Raw genomic sequence first — 14,249 nt, 5'->3', positions numbered from 1 at the left:
AAAGTTGTTGATTTTCAGTTTGTTCTGCTTTTCTCTATGTGTAAGCATGAGGACAGTGACTTCCAAAATCCTCATGTTGGAGCTAAAACTAACAGTAATGCCTTTCACTTTGAAAACATGCCTGTCAGTTCTGGACTTCCCATATAGCATTTTGAAAATCTCTGTTTTTATGCCATTTATTTTGGCTAGATATCAAGCCTCTTAAACATTATCTTCAAATTTTGTTCTATCTTGTTGTCCTGTATCCTGTTTCTCCCTGTGATGAATTAAACAGTGACCTCCCCAAAAGATATGTCCATATCTTAACCCTAAAAGCAATGACTATGACCTTATTTGAAGAAAAAATTCTCAGATTTAATTAAGTTCAGGATTTTAAGATGAGATCACCGTGGACAATCAAGGTGAGCTCTGAATTTCATGACAAGCATCCTTATGAGATGCACACAAAGGAAAGACACACAGAGAGGAGGGAAGGCCACATGAAGATTGCAGAATGAAATCGGGATGAGGTGGGCACAAGCAACAGAAAGCAAAGAGCCATGGCAAGGAAGAATTTGCTCACAGAGCCTCAGTAAGAGTGGGATCCTTCTTACACCTTGATTTTAGAATTCTAACCTCTAGAAAAAGGAAAGAAAAAAATTTTCTTGTTTTAAGCTACCAAGTCTGTGGAACTTGTTATGGCTGCCCTCGGAAACTAACACACTGCCTTGTTTTCCGTTCTAAATCGTTCCTCAAGTTTACCTGCCAATTCTTTTGTTGATGTTTAAATTTCTGCTATTCTATGTTCAGCACTCATGTAATTATCTTGTAGTTTTAATATACGTTTGGTTTCTTTTACTTGTATAAGCATTGTTTCATTTTTGATACTATCTTTTATTCTTTCCAATGACTATTTCCTCCAACTACTTTTTTTAATATACTAAATTCCTATCTTTATTATGCAACTTTTAAAACATTTTGCCACATTCACTTCCAATGTAGACATTATATACATGCATATATAGAATTTTCTCTTGAATCTAGAATAATTTTTAATGGATGAAATACAAATGACACAGACACATGAAAAAATGCTCAGGATTACTAGCCATCAGGAAAATGCGAGTAAAAACCACAATGAAGTATCACCTCACTCCAGTTAGAATGGCTATTATACAGAAATCAAAAATAATAAATGCTAGCAAGGTTGTGGAGAAAAAGGTACCCTAACACACTGTTGGTTTGAATGCAATTTGTATAGCCATTATGGAAAATAGTATGAAGAGTCCTCAGAAAACTAAAAATAGATCTACAATATTTCCCATCTATCCTACTTCTGGGAATAGATTCATTCATTTTTAATCACTTGTATTTTTTTAAAAAAATATTTATTTACTTATTTATTGTTTATTTGAAAGGCAGAATGAAATAGAGAAGGAGAGACAGAGGGAGAGGACTCTTCCATCTGCTAGTTCACTCCCCAAATAGCTGCAACAGCTGAGGATGGGCCAGCCTAAAGCCAGGAGCCAGGATGTCCACCCTGATATCTCACATGCATGGGTGGCAGGGGTCCAAGCACTTCGGCAACCACCTGCTGACTTCCCATGCACATTAGCAGGAAGCTGGAACAGAAGCAGAGCAGCCAAGAATCCAGCAGCACTCCGATGTGGATGCCAGCACCGCAAGCAGTTACTTAAACCCCTGTGCCATTACACCAGCCTCTGTCTTCTATCTTTCTTATTGAGAGCTTGACTCAAACATCTAGTATGATCTGAAAGGCTCACTAGACAAACTTAATAGTTTCCAAATGCTACTCTATTTGTGACCTTCTTTGTACACTAAACGTGACTGAACTTCCTGTGCATGAACTCCATGAACATCATTCCACTCCAGGCACTTACGTTCCAACATTTCCTTTCTGTTAAATCAGTTTGCACACTTCCATCTGTTTTACATCTAGAAAACCCTTTATGTCCCTCAATTGCTATTGTCTTTTCTTCCATTCTATTAGTCATTTAGGGTCTGCTGCTTTTATTGAAATTTATTTGTCCCTTTTCACTGTCTCAATTAACATTGTAGTGGACATAAATGTATGTATTCATCCTGCCATATAAGGCACAGATGTGCAATGTAATTGTGGTAGATAATTCATGTTCTAATGCCCAGAATGTCTTGATAAGTTACCTTACATGGAAAAAAGGGAACTTTTGGATGTAGTCAGTTAACAATCCCAAGATAAGATGAACCTGAATAATCCAGTTTCCAGAGTCATAGAAGTGTTAGGTAAGAAGTCATAAATTTAGCCTATGTGTGAGTGAGACAGGCCTGAAGACCAGAACCTACTGTGGAAACTCCAGAAGCCCAAAATTTTTGCACTTCAGAGTCCTGCTCAGGCCCTGATAACCTTCCAAGTGGTCCCAGCCCTTCCCTACAAAGGAAAGCTTCTGGGAGAATTCTCCCCTCAGGACCAAATGGGTGTCCTGATAGCATGGGGCAATAAAACCTTCTCAGAGGCCCTAAGGGAAGTCCCTCCACTCTGCCCAGCACCAGCAAATCTGGGAAGGAATTTTCTGATTTTCACCCAACAAACCCTTCCCCCAGGACTCTCCATCCTTTGTCCTGGAGGAGAGGGGGAGGTGGGTAAACAGACTGTTAAAAACCTAGGGAGTCCAAACAGACTGCACGCCCAGCCCTCTGCCTCACTGCTGAGTCATCTGCCTGGCTTGCCCAGGTGTATTCTCTCCATTCAACCATGTAACCTCACTCCCCCCCAGTCCCAGTGACTGGGCACTCTCTCTGTGTCCTATCCCCAATAAAACCTTATCACTCCCTTTCTGTCTCAAGCCTGAATTCTTTCTTGCCTGAAAACAAGAACCCCAGGGCTTCTATGGCTTCCATGGCCTTTCCTCTGGTGACAGAGGTGATGTGGTAATGCAAGTAGGAGAGGAAGAGGGAAAGGGAAAGAGAGGGAAAGAGGGAGGACAAGAGGGAGAAAGAGAGGATATTTGAAGATGCCCCTGCTGGTTTTGAAGTTGGAGGAGGGAATCATAGACTAGAAATGTAGGTGGTGTCTGAACTCAGGAAAGGCAAGGAAATAGATGTTCCCTGAACCTACAGAAGCAGTATCATGCTTCCAATATCTTGATTTTAGCTTTTAAGATCCACTTCAAACTTCTGACCTCCATAATTGTGACATAATCAATTTTTATTGGTTTTAGCTACCAACTTTGTTGTTTTTTTTTACAACAGAAATGAGAACTTAATCCAGAAACACTAAGTTTTTAAAAAGCTGTAACAAGATAATATGTAGCAACACAATTCTGTATTGGCTTAAAAATATATACATGGGACTGGTGTTGTGGTGTGGCAGGTTAAGCTGCTGCCCGTGATGCCAGTATCGCATATGGGCACTTGTTCTTGTCCTGGCTGCTCCATTTCTGATCCAGCTCCCTGCTAATACACCTGGGAAAACAAAAGATGACCCAAGTGTTTGGGCCCCTGCCATTCATGTGGGAGACCTGGAAGAAACTCCTGCCTTCTGGCTTCAGCCTGGCCCAACTCTGGCTGTCGATGAAAGATCTCTCTCTGTCTCTGTCTCTTTCCCTCCTTCTGTCTCTCTCCCATTCCCCATGACTCTGCCTTCCAAATAAATAAAACATTTAAATATATATACATATTTAAATACGCAGATGAATCTAAAAATACATACAGTGGGAAAATAGGTTAGAATTGTATTCACTGGAACAATTCACTGAATGCTGAGTTTTTGATCATTTTAATTATATTGTTTTTATTACTCTACAATGTTTAATCAGTGATAAACAAAGATTAGTTTCTGACTGAAATATGATTTATAAATATAAGCTATTAAGCTATTAAGGATTGTACCCTAGTTTCCAGACTTTCCCCTCTCTCCTACCTGAACTAAAGCTCTTACTTTCCTAGATACCTCTCACACTAAATAAAAAGCCTAAAATATACCATGCTGCCTCGTTTATCTGTGCTGGTATTGAGAATTCTTCTCAATAGAGGTAAGAACCCTCTCAGACTTATTAATATTGGGGATTTATTAATAAGCATATGAAAAATTGTATGGCACTCCAAGTTCTGGTAGCACATTTGGCACCCCAGATAGCATTTCTGGGGAACTTTAAGGGGCCACATTTTTGTGTAGATTTTAGGCGGTCATGTCCGATTTCATCTGTAAAAGAAAAAAGAAGGAAGGAAGGAAGGGAGGGAGGAAGGGAAGAAGAAGAAATAGAAAAAGAAAGGGAAAGAGAGAGAAAGAGAAAAAAGAAAGAAGAAATAGAAAAAGAAAGCTAAAGAAAGAGTGAGAAAATAAAGAAGGAAGGAAGAGATATAGAGAAAAAGAAAGTTCTAACAAAAGAGAAAAGAAAAAATAAGCCATCAAATTCTCATGCTAAAGCATAATGGTACTTCTTGCTAATGGAAGCAGAGCCATTTATGTCAACAATAAAAACTTCATTATTGTCTATTCTGGAAAACAATTACACAGAAATCTAGGACAAATCATTTAAACATAAACGACTCAGAGAATATCAATCATGGACTTTAGTATAAAGCCAGGCTGTTTACATGTGGTTGATGCCTAATAAAATCCTCCAAGACACACTTGTCCAATGCTAGTGAAAACTACCAAAATATAGGCTTCAATGCCTCGGTGTTTCCACTTTATTCCCATGGTATCAATAGAGTCCTTAACATCAAAAATGGATCTTGTTCCTGATTAGTAAAGACCTGGCCCTAGAATACTTCTCAGCATTTTGTTCTAGATAGTCATTAACAACTATTTGAAATTTCCAAATGAAATAGCACCTAATTTCCACTGCAGTTTCAAAACAAAGATCTGAGAAGTGCTTGGGGTCACTCTGGCCAGGATTCTCTCAAGTGCCCTGACTCTGCATTCTATGGAAGCACTGAATTCCATACAAGTGTCCTCTTTACATCTCCTGGTCCCCAAAGTATATTGAACAAAGAAATGCATCCAATTCTTAAGGACTCGTCGGTTCTCATCATTTTACTGTGTATCTTTAAGGAAGGAACAAAGAAAACAGGCAAGGCTGCACTATGACGCAGCGAGTTAAAGAAATGGCCTGCAGTGCTGGCATCCCATAAGGGCACCAGTTCAAGTCTCAGCTTCTCCACTCTGATCAAGCTCCCTGCTAATGTGCCTGGGAAAGCAGTGGAAGATGGCCCAAGTGCTTGGATCCCTGTACCCACATATGAGACAGGGAAGATGCTTCTGACTCCTGGCTTCATCATGGCCCAGCCCTGGCTGTTGTGGCCATTTGGGGAGTGAACCAGCAGATGGAAGATCTCTCTCTGTGTTTCTCTCTCTTTCTCTATAACTCTCCCTTTCAAATAAATAAAATCAAAGTATAGACAGTTATCGCCAAGTGATTTTTTATCAACTATTTTTTTCTATTCTTGAAAGTAATATTTATTTAGTGCCTATAGGAATATTTCTTTCCAAATCTTGCTAGTTATTAAGTATGCTATTATTAGCAAATTACGTTCATAAAACGTCCTTTATTTTTTCTGTAAAATGAGAATAATGATACATGATCCCCCAAAGATTACAGAGATATGTGATGGTGCCCAGCAAAGTGCCAAGCACATAATAGTGATTCTAAAGATCCTTAATTAAATGTTCCATTTCTCTCCCATTTTATTATTAATTTTAAATTGTTAATTATTGATTTGAGGGATAGTAACACACACACACACACACAGAGTTTCTATCCACTGGCTCACTCTCTAAATGCCCACAAGGCCAAGACTAAAGCTAAAGGGGAGAGGAACTCAATCCGTGTTTTCTCTATGTGTGGCAGAAGCCCAATTACTTGAGCCAAGACCACTGCCTCCAAGGGTCTACACTGGCAGGAAGCTGGAGTTAGGAACAAGTCAGAAATCAAACCCAGGTTCTCCAACGTAGGATGCAGGCGGCTCAATCACTCCGGTAATACCTACTTCTTCACCATGTTTTAAACAGTAAGCGAGAAAGCTACGTTTTTCTGAAGTTTTCACATTTTTTGGCAAGAACAATAACAAAGCATTATAAAAAAGGCAGGAATTGAAGGAAAAGAAGGAACTGAGAAATCAAAAGATAATGGAAAAGTAATCTCTTTCTTCCTTCTCACTTATAAATAAGAACAATCCTCATTAAAAATTAAATGGATGAACTTTCTTGGGTATTCCTGTAGAATGAATGTTTGTGTCCCCTCCCCAGCTCATATGATGAAACTTAATCCCCAACATGATGGTAATTAGGTCACCAGAATGAGCCTCCATCAATGCAATTAGTGTCCTTACCAAAAAGACCTCAGAGAACTACACTGCCCGTTCCATTATGTGGGGACTTAGCCAAAAGACAGGAGTCTATGAACAGGAATTAGTCCCTCATTGGATACGGAATCTGCTAGGTGAACTTCTCACCCTCCAGTGCATATATATTATTTATAAGCCATTTAATTTATGATATTTTATTTCAGCAGCCTGAATAGTACATTTCTGATTTCCTGCTTGCACCATCTGCCTCTCACTATCATAGGATGCTTGCCCTTTGACCTGACTACCTCTTAGATGTTATTCTCAAGGTTGTTACTTTTCAGTAGAAGACTCTGAGCTGGGAGATTAGTATGCATTCAAATTTCAAAGTGAAGAGACAGTAATGGACCAGTATTTCTGTGTGCTGCAGACTGTGGTCCCCATCAGGCACTGTATACATTCAGAGCTCTCTGCTTCATGCCCTTGGTTATTCACCCTGGAGATGTCTGCCTGGGGAAAACAGAATTCTCTGCTGCAAAAGACAAATACTGCATTTTTTAATGGCCTTGAGAGACCATTATTTTCCATTACATCAAGCAGCTCACCCCAGAAAAAAATAGGAGGCAGGCTCATTTCTATATTTGTTGTCACATGTTTCTCATGGCAGGTGCTTTAGACATCTTACCCCAACAACAGGGGGGACTCCCCCAGCTGTATTTATTCTGGGGTACTTGGATTCCCTCCACCTACACCTACATATCCATAACTATAAATATCACTCATAATAAACTAGGTCCTTTGGGGATTCTCTCATTGCTTCCTATTTGTTTCTTGCAGAATGAAGGTTGGGGCATTCCTGGAGGTGTGGTATGCTACAAATAATTAAAGCTGGTGAAGCCCCTTCCTCCTTCACTTCCTTGTTGTATGTCTCTGTTTCCCAGAGACTTGGAATGCCACAGTGCTCCTGAAAGCATTCAATCTTAATGCTGTTTTTTTTTTTTTTCTGCCATTGGATGGGATAATTTTTTTTTTACCCTTATGACTGTTACTTTGGAAAGTTGTTAATCTTTCTTTAAAAGAAAAGAAATAAGAAACCCAAATCGAATAAAACATAAACCTTTGGGCTCTATTATGGCATTATGCTTTATGTCCCAGTGCAGGTCAGAGTATACCTTTGATATATTAAAATGTGTCATTCCTGGGTACATTTCATTTATTGAAATACTGCTTGGAGCAACTTTATTAAAGATGCAAGACACTGGTACAATACCATTTTATTTTGTGTCACTTCTTTCATATAAAATCCTCTCCCCCAAAACTTTGGAGAATTAAATAATACAAGAGAGTATAGAATGTTCTGTGTAAATTATATAACACCATGGCATAAAGAATAATTTAAAGAACCACTTAGAAATCCAACAACTCAGACAGAGAGATTGAAAGGAATAAGAGATTTTTCAGAATTTTGCTTTTTTTATACAAAGGTTACAGAGAATGTTTGAAGTACTGAGGAAAAAAAATACAATTCCTGGTGAAACATGGGCTTGACTTTCTATTATCCAACATGCAGCCTTCTCATTTGCTCTGTATTGCTATCTAAGTTGTCTCGGTGCTTTTATTTTGTGAAGGATCTGTGAGTAAGACTGATAGAAATTAGTTATCTGTTACAACTTAATTCACTTCAAAGTCCTATGCTTTCATCTGTCACTGTCATAAAAAAGCAGGTGGAAGTCACAGAGATAAAGTGACCTGTACAGACAGTTGCATTGCTGCCAAATAGCAAACCCTGGAGCCAACACCAAAGCCTGGTGCTTACCACCTCCCCAATGATTTTAGCAAGAACTAAAGTTAATGAGCCGCATCCCCTGTTGGGAGTACTCCTATATTTCCTCCCAGTGCTATGCTGCCAAGCTCTCTTAATCTTTGTTGTCCCGTGACTCAAGAACCTTAACTGATGAAAACAAAAGTAGCCAGAATGACTCAAGCCTATAGGAAAGGGCCCATAAACAATGTTTGTTGTCCTAAAATGCATTTCATTACTGTACTCTTACCTTAATCATCTTATATACTTAGGTGACAATCTCATCAAGACCTGGGATAAGCATGAAGAGGTGCTATGGCAATCATTATCCTGATTTTATCCCTCATGGCTTCTAAGAACCCTCATTTTGTTCACTTTCGAGTGATGCATGGGTCTAAGTCACTTATGGAAATTCTGATCCACAGTTTCCCAGCCTCTCCTGCCCTGGGTGTGTGCATTAGATACAGTCTTGGACAAGAAGACTGAAGTGTTAGACCCTCGGAGTGAGGATGCTAACACGTTGAGAGGCACACCCCGAAGACTCAGACTCCAGACCAGCTGATGCAAAAGCAAGAGGATTTATTCGGTGTCTGCGCAGACGGGCCTCCTGAACTTGGGAGTCCAGAGAGCGCCCCCAGCACAGAGCCACACGGTTTATATACCCGCAGTGACCAATCAAAAGCACCGTAGTGTCCATGCACACAGCAGTCCAATCCGTGAGCTGATCATGTGAAGGGCATGCATCTTCTATCCAATCAGCTACGGGATCACACAGGAGGCATGCACCTCGTCGCCATTTTGTTGTTTACTTCTTTAGCAGTTCCTTTCCCTGCCAGCGCCATCTTGTTCACCCCGGGGGGGGGGGGTCGACGTCTCGCTCCCTTTGTTCCCCTTGTGGGAGAGCGGCGTCCCGCCTCCCACACCGTTATTTGAGTATTAGGAGGCATACAAACTGGGTTAGGTCTTAGCACAGCCAGGCACAAGTGTCGCAGCTAGCTAAGCATAGGGTCCCTTATTTTATAGCCGCACCTAATTTTAGCTTTGGGGAAAAAAGTTTAGGGCTGTAATTTTAAACTTTAATTTTTTTATTTGGGGCAAAGGTAACTTCTTGTTTTTAATAGTGTTAGCTTAAGTCACTCCATCTTGGTTTGATTTTTAAGGTTCTTCAGAAGTAAACTCTTCTTCCTACTTCCCTCCCTTCTTCTGCTTCAAATCCAACTCGGCAATATCCATTTGGCAACCATAATCCTGCAAATAGGAGAATAAAGATGGACATGCTAAGAACTGAGGAGAGGAGAGCATCTATACTTCAAAGACATCATCCAGCAGATGCCAATCCCTAAGTATTTGAAATGTGGAAGAAAAAAAAAAAAACCCTTACAGTTTATTTAAGTCTCTGTTAGCTTGATGGTGATTGTGATTTATAATTGAATTCTATTCTAACAAATAATTATAAACAATCCTAGCAGGCAGACCTATTGACATGGGAAAGAGGGGTGAGTGGCTGAGAAGTAAAGGGAAGGCTAAAGAGCAACAGAACTGCATTTGTGATCTTATTTTTAGACAAGATTATGCGTCTCCATGACATCTAAACTCTAGATGTTACGAAGAAGGTCAGGCACACTTTCTAAAAGGCCAGCTAACTAAGCAGCCATAATTATCACTTATCGAGCACATGTAATTACTGCCTTATTCCCTTGGTCACAGGTGATTGGGCACATGTATTTGTATGCATTTTTGCACTTAGCTTTATTTGGTAGGCCAAGAACCAAGCTACAAGTAAGTAAATTTGGATTCTGTTCCTGGCCATGCCACTTACCAAATGAATTTATCGATCAGGGTAGGCCGCATTGTGCTACAATAAAAACAATAAATAATCGAAAATGAAATATAAGCAATCTCCAAGTGTTAGTGGCTTAAAAGTGTATAAGGCTCATTGTTTTTTCAGGCTACATAAACACTATGATTCAGTGAGGAGGCTTTGCTCAGTGTGCTCCTCACCCCCAACCTAGGCAGGGCGATGCTCCATCTCCCCATTTCCATATCTTCTCAATAGGAAAATGGAGTTTTAAAGATACTACCAGCAGGCTGGCGCCGCGGCTCACTAGGCTAATCCTCCACCTTGCAGTGCTGGCACACCCAGGTTCTAGTCCCGGTCGGGGCGCCGGATTCTGTCCCGGTTGCCCCTCTTCCAGGCCAGCTCTCTGCTGTGGCCAGGGAATGCAGTGGAGGATGGCCCAGGTGCTTGGGCCCTGCACCCCATGGGAGACCAGGAAAAGCACCTGGCTCCTGGCTCCTGCCACCGGATCAGCGCGGTGCGCCGGCCGCAGCGCGCCGGCCGCGGCGGCCATTGGAGGGTGAACCAACGGCAAAGGAAGACCTTTCTCTCTGTCTCTCTCACTGTCCACTCTGCCTGTCAAAAAAAAAAAAAAAAAAAAGATACTACCAGCAAGAAACCCATATTGTTTCTGCTAAATTGTCACTGGACAAAACAAGTCACATGACCACAGCCAGCACTCGGAAAGCAGGAAACCACAATCCTGCCAAGAACCTCTGAGAGGAAACAGATCGTGCTTGGCCAAAGGCACTACATGTTCTCTTACACGGTTTCGATTGGTCTGTCATTTCCTTTCTCTGCAGGTTTATTTCCTTCATTGTTAGCAAAAATGTATTTAAATCTTTACTCTCACCAACGAGATCATGAAAATGGATTTGCCTATTCTTTTCCCTTGCTAAGCTTTGGGATAAACTAATCAGCTGTTTGTGATCGAGACCAAATCTGAGTAAGCTTCCTTCTCCTCTCTCAGCAGCTGGAACCAGCTTGGGCAACTCTAAGAAAAGCATGAAGTATTAATATCTGTGCCTTCTCCCTTACAACCCAGTAGTGAAATACAATATTTTTACCTCAACTCCCGTATCTTTGACTTTCTATCTTTTGCTTTCTGAAAGCAAAAAAACAAAATCATTTCTTTGCATTCCTTGTTCACTCTCTGATGAGCACTTTTTTGTAAAAGGTTCTTTTTAAACACAGTGGGTAAATAGCACTGAGTGTCACAGACAGGAACAAAGAAAAGTGAGCTGTGTGCCAAGGACCTGGTTTGTCTTGGAGACTCTGACTTCATGGAGACTTCTCCAAGAATGCTCATTAGAAATTCTCTTACTTTGAAGAACTCTTTTAAATGCTAACACCTTTGTCTAAACTCTTACCTTCGATTAGCAAAGAAAGCTCATGTCTCATGTTAAAAAAGTATGCCTCTGTTAATTACAAAATCAAAGAATAGCTTCTAATACAAAGAAGTCTCTTTCTTTTTAGACATAGCTCCAAATATTCATTTAATCCCAGATGCTTAGTAAAGAATTTTTCTGTCTCTTCCTCGCCCAGTGAGAAGAGTCTTATACCTTTTGGACAATATCGATCTATTCCTCCAAAATTTGGATTTCTCAGATCAGAGGAATCCACACAGCTGCTTAGGTGGGAACTAGTTTGTGAATGCTGTTGTTGAAATATTGATCACTCTAAAGTCTGGTTATCTCTAAGGCTTGTAGTGCAGCCTTTCCTCATCTCATTGGAGCAAGCTGGCCACCCTGTCCCAGTGTACTCTATTTTTGTCCTCTGAGAAAATAGCTCACGAGTCTTGGCTCTCCTTACCCATCCATCTTGTTTCTCACCTATCTAAATTTCTGTGGTAGCTATCTTGTGTATGATGCAGTAACAAATTAAAGTTTCTATTAAATGTTATGGAAATAAAAAAATCGTAACTTCAAGTTTTCCAACACTTTTGTGCTGTTCTTCAAAAGCTTTCTATTGACTTCTCCCTCAAAATTTTGGTGCTCTTCCAGTATGGAAGTGCTTGATGTAAGATGAGCTTAAAAGTCAGTTTGTTGCTGAAAGTAGATGTGGAGGATCCATGTCTTCAGACCAACTTCTCAATTGCCAAAACTGAGGCAAACATTCTGAAGGAGCAACTTCAACTAGATCAAACTTTATTACTAGCGTGAGTTCACATTTTCTATATGTTTGTCTCAGAGAAAATAAAATCATCATCTACCTGTTTACAAGGCATGGGATAACAATTTGTCCTTGGCCTTGATATTTTTAGTTGAGGATTATTCTTTTTTTAAATCTGAGAGGTTAAGCAAAGGAGCTCAGTATGTGTTCATCTCTACATTTTAAGAGCTCGTCCCTGCCTTTTCTCCTCAGTTAACATGAGGGATGCTTCTGAATGTGAGTGACAAAGCTGCCAAAATGGTGATGAGTATTTCCTTCAAAGCTGATAAAACAGTCTCTCCCTATCATCAACCAATGAATCACTGAACACCTTGAAGGCAATTTGTATTATGTAGGGTTTCATTTGTTTCAATTTACAATAAATTGAGTTTTTCAGATGGAAAATGAAAGCACGAATTGGTTTATGATGAAAGTACCATTCTGGGAAGAAGAAGGAAAAGAAAGGTCCTCACCCAAGCTTTGGTTTTCACTGTATGCTCATTGGAGAATGATAGTTCTTACTTCACATGATACTAAGACATCCACAGTACAGATGAACAGAAGTGAGAGACCCCGTGAGAGAAACGCCAGTTAAGAAAGACATAAAGTATAACCTTACATCATTCTTTAAATTAAATTTTTTTTTCATTTTATTTGAAAGCAGGCTGGGGTGGGGGGGATATTTCCCTTACACTGGTTCATTCCCCAAATCTCCTCAATGGATAGTGCTGAGCTGAGCCAAAGCCAGGAGCCTGGAACTCCATTTGGGTCTCCCATGTTGGGTTGGCTGGCTGGAACCCAAGTACTTGGGTTCTCATCTACTGCCTCTCAGGGTGTGCATTTCCTGGAAGTTGGTTCAGAGGTGAGTAGCTGAGTCAGGCACTCCAATATGAAAGGTAGCCATGCTAGTCATAGGTGTAACCCTTGAACCAAACGCTCACCCCACTAACATCATTTTTAACCTGCCTATATTAACGAAGCTTATGTGTCTGTTTAACTTTAGCCCAAAACTTTCCTTTCTCTATACTTTGATTTCTGATTGAATAGCTCTCCCTGGCTTTCTTCTTCCCTCGTCACTTAAGATTCTTACTCCTCCTGAGTTCTATTTCAAGTTGTCCTATTTCTCATGTGATACATTTTTTGAATGATGTCATAAATTTTAGTCTATTGTGTTCAAAACAGAATGCTCATATTTTGTACATTCTTGCTCTATTGCTTATTTTCAAAACTATTATCAACATCTTTACAAAAGAAATCAGAGAAATAAGTGAATATTTCTAATTAAATATGAGCAGTGGGAATGGGCATTTAGCATAGTGATTACGATAACGGGAAACAGCCTCAGTCTCACAGAGGCTCAGTTGCCACTTCTTGCCACTGACCAGTTTCCTGCTAATGTGGACCCTGTGAGGCAACTGTGATGGCTCTAGTAATAGTGTTACTTCTACCCACAGGGGAGACCTAGAATGAGTTCTTCAGTCACTGGAATTTAAGCAGCGAACCAGTGGGAGAGACAGCCAAACAGACACAGAGAGTCTCTCCCTGTCAAATACACTCAAATAAATAAAAAAATTTTAAAAATTAAATAGAACCAATGAGGAAAAAGATTCAGTCTCCAAATCTCTAAATGCATGAATATTAAAATGTTTGTTTTCTTTCCTCATCCTCATAATATCAGCATCCTGCTTTAGCTCAAACTCCATCTTACTTCCTGGATCACAAAATAATCATTCAATTGTTCTTACCTCCATTCATCATTTGTCTCTTAAAAGCCATAGTGTATACTACAGCATATGTGAACACGTAGAAACATAGATCTCGGGTTGGACATTATGGCACAGCGAGCGATACCACCTGTGGGATGCCTGCATCACATATTGGAGAGCCAGTTCTAGTACAGGCTACTCTGATTGCAATCCAACTTTCTGCTAATGTCCCTAGGAGGCAGATGTTGGTCCAAGTACTTGCATACCTGCTGCCTACGTGGGAGACCTGTAAGGAGTGCTGGGCTCCTGGTTTCAGCCTGGCCAAGCCCTGGCTCTTGCAAGCATTCAGTGAGTAAACCAGCAAATGGAAGATTCTCATTATCTCTCCCTCTCCCTCTCTCACCATGCCTTTTAAATAAATACATAACTATTTTTTAAAAGAAACACAAGGGGCCAGCACTGTGGCATAGTGGGTAAAGTTGCCACC

General features: G+C 40.3%; 1 long non-coding RNA gene across 2 annotated transcripts in view; it reads right to left on the bottom strand.

Annotated features, from left to right (window-relative positions):
- Positions 1-9,135: 9,135 nt before the first annotated feature.
- Positions 9,136-14,249, bottom strand: part of LOC149121935 (uncharacterized) — a 69,310-nt gene continuing 64,196 nt past the window's right edge. For both annotated transcript variants that reach the window (XR_016221334.1, XR_016221333.1), the window contains one exon: positions 9,136-9,316. This is a non-coding gene — a long non-coding RNA (uncharacterized LOC149121935). The remainder of the gene's footprint in view (positions 9,317-14,249) is intronic.

Source organism: Oryctolagus cuniculus, chromosome 15 (genome assembly GCF_051225735.1).
Source record: "Oryctolagus cuniculus isolate XC-2025 breed Fujian yellow rabbit chromosome 15, ASM5122573v1, whole genome shotgun sequence".
NCBI classification, from domain to species: domain Eukaryota; kingdom Metazoa; phylum Chordata; class Mammalia; order Lagomorpha; family Leporidae; genus Oryctolagus; species Oryctolagus cuniculus.
The sequence above is the reverse complement of the archived record's forward strand: the minus strand, read 5'-3'. Positions and strand labels throughout refer to the sequence as shown.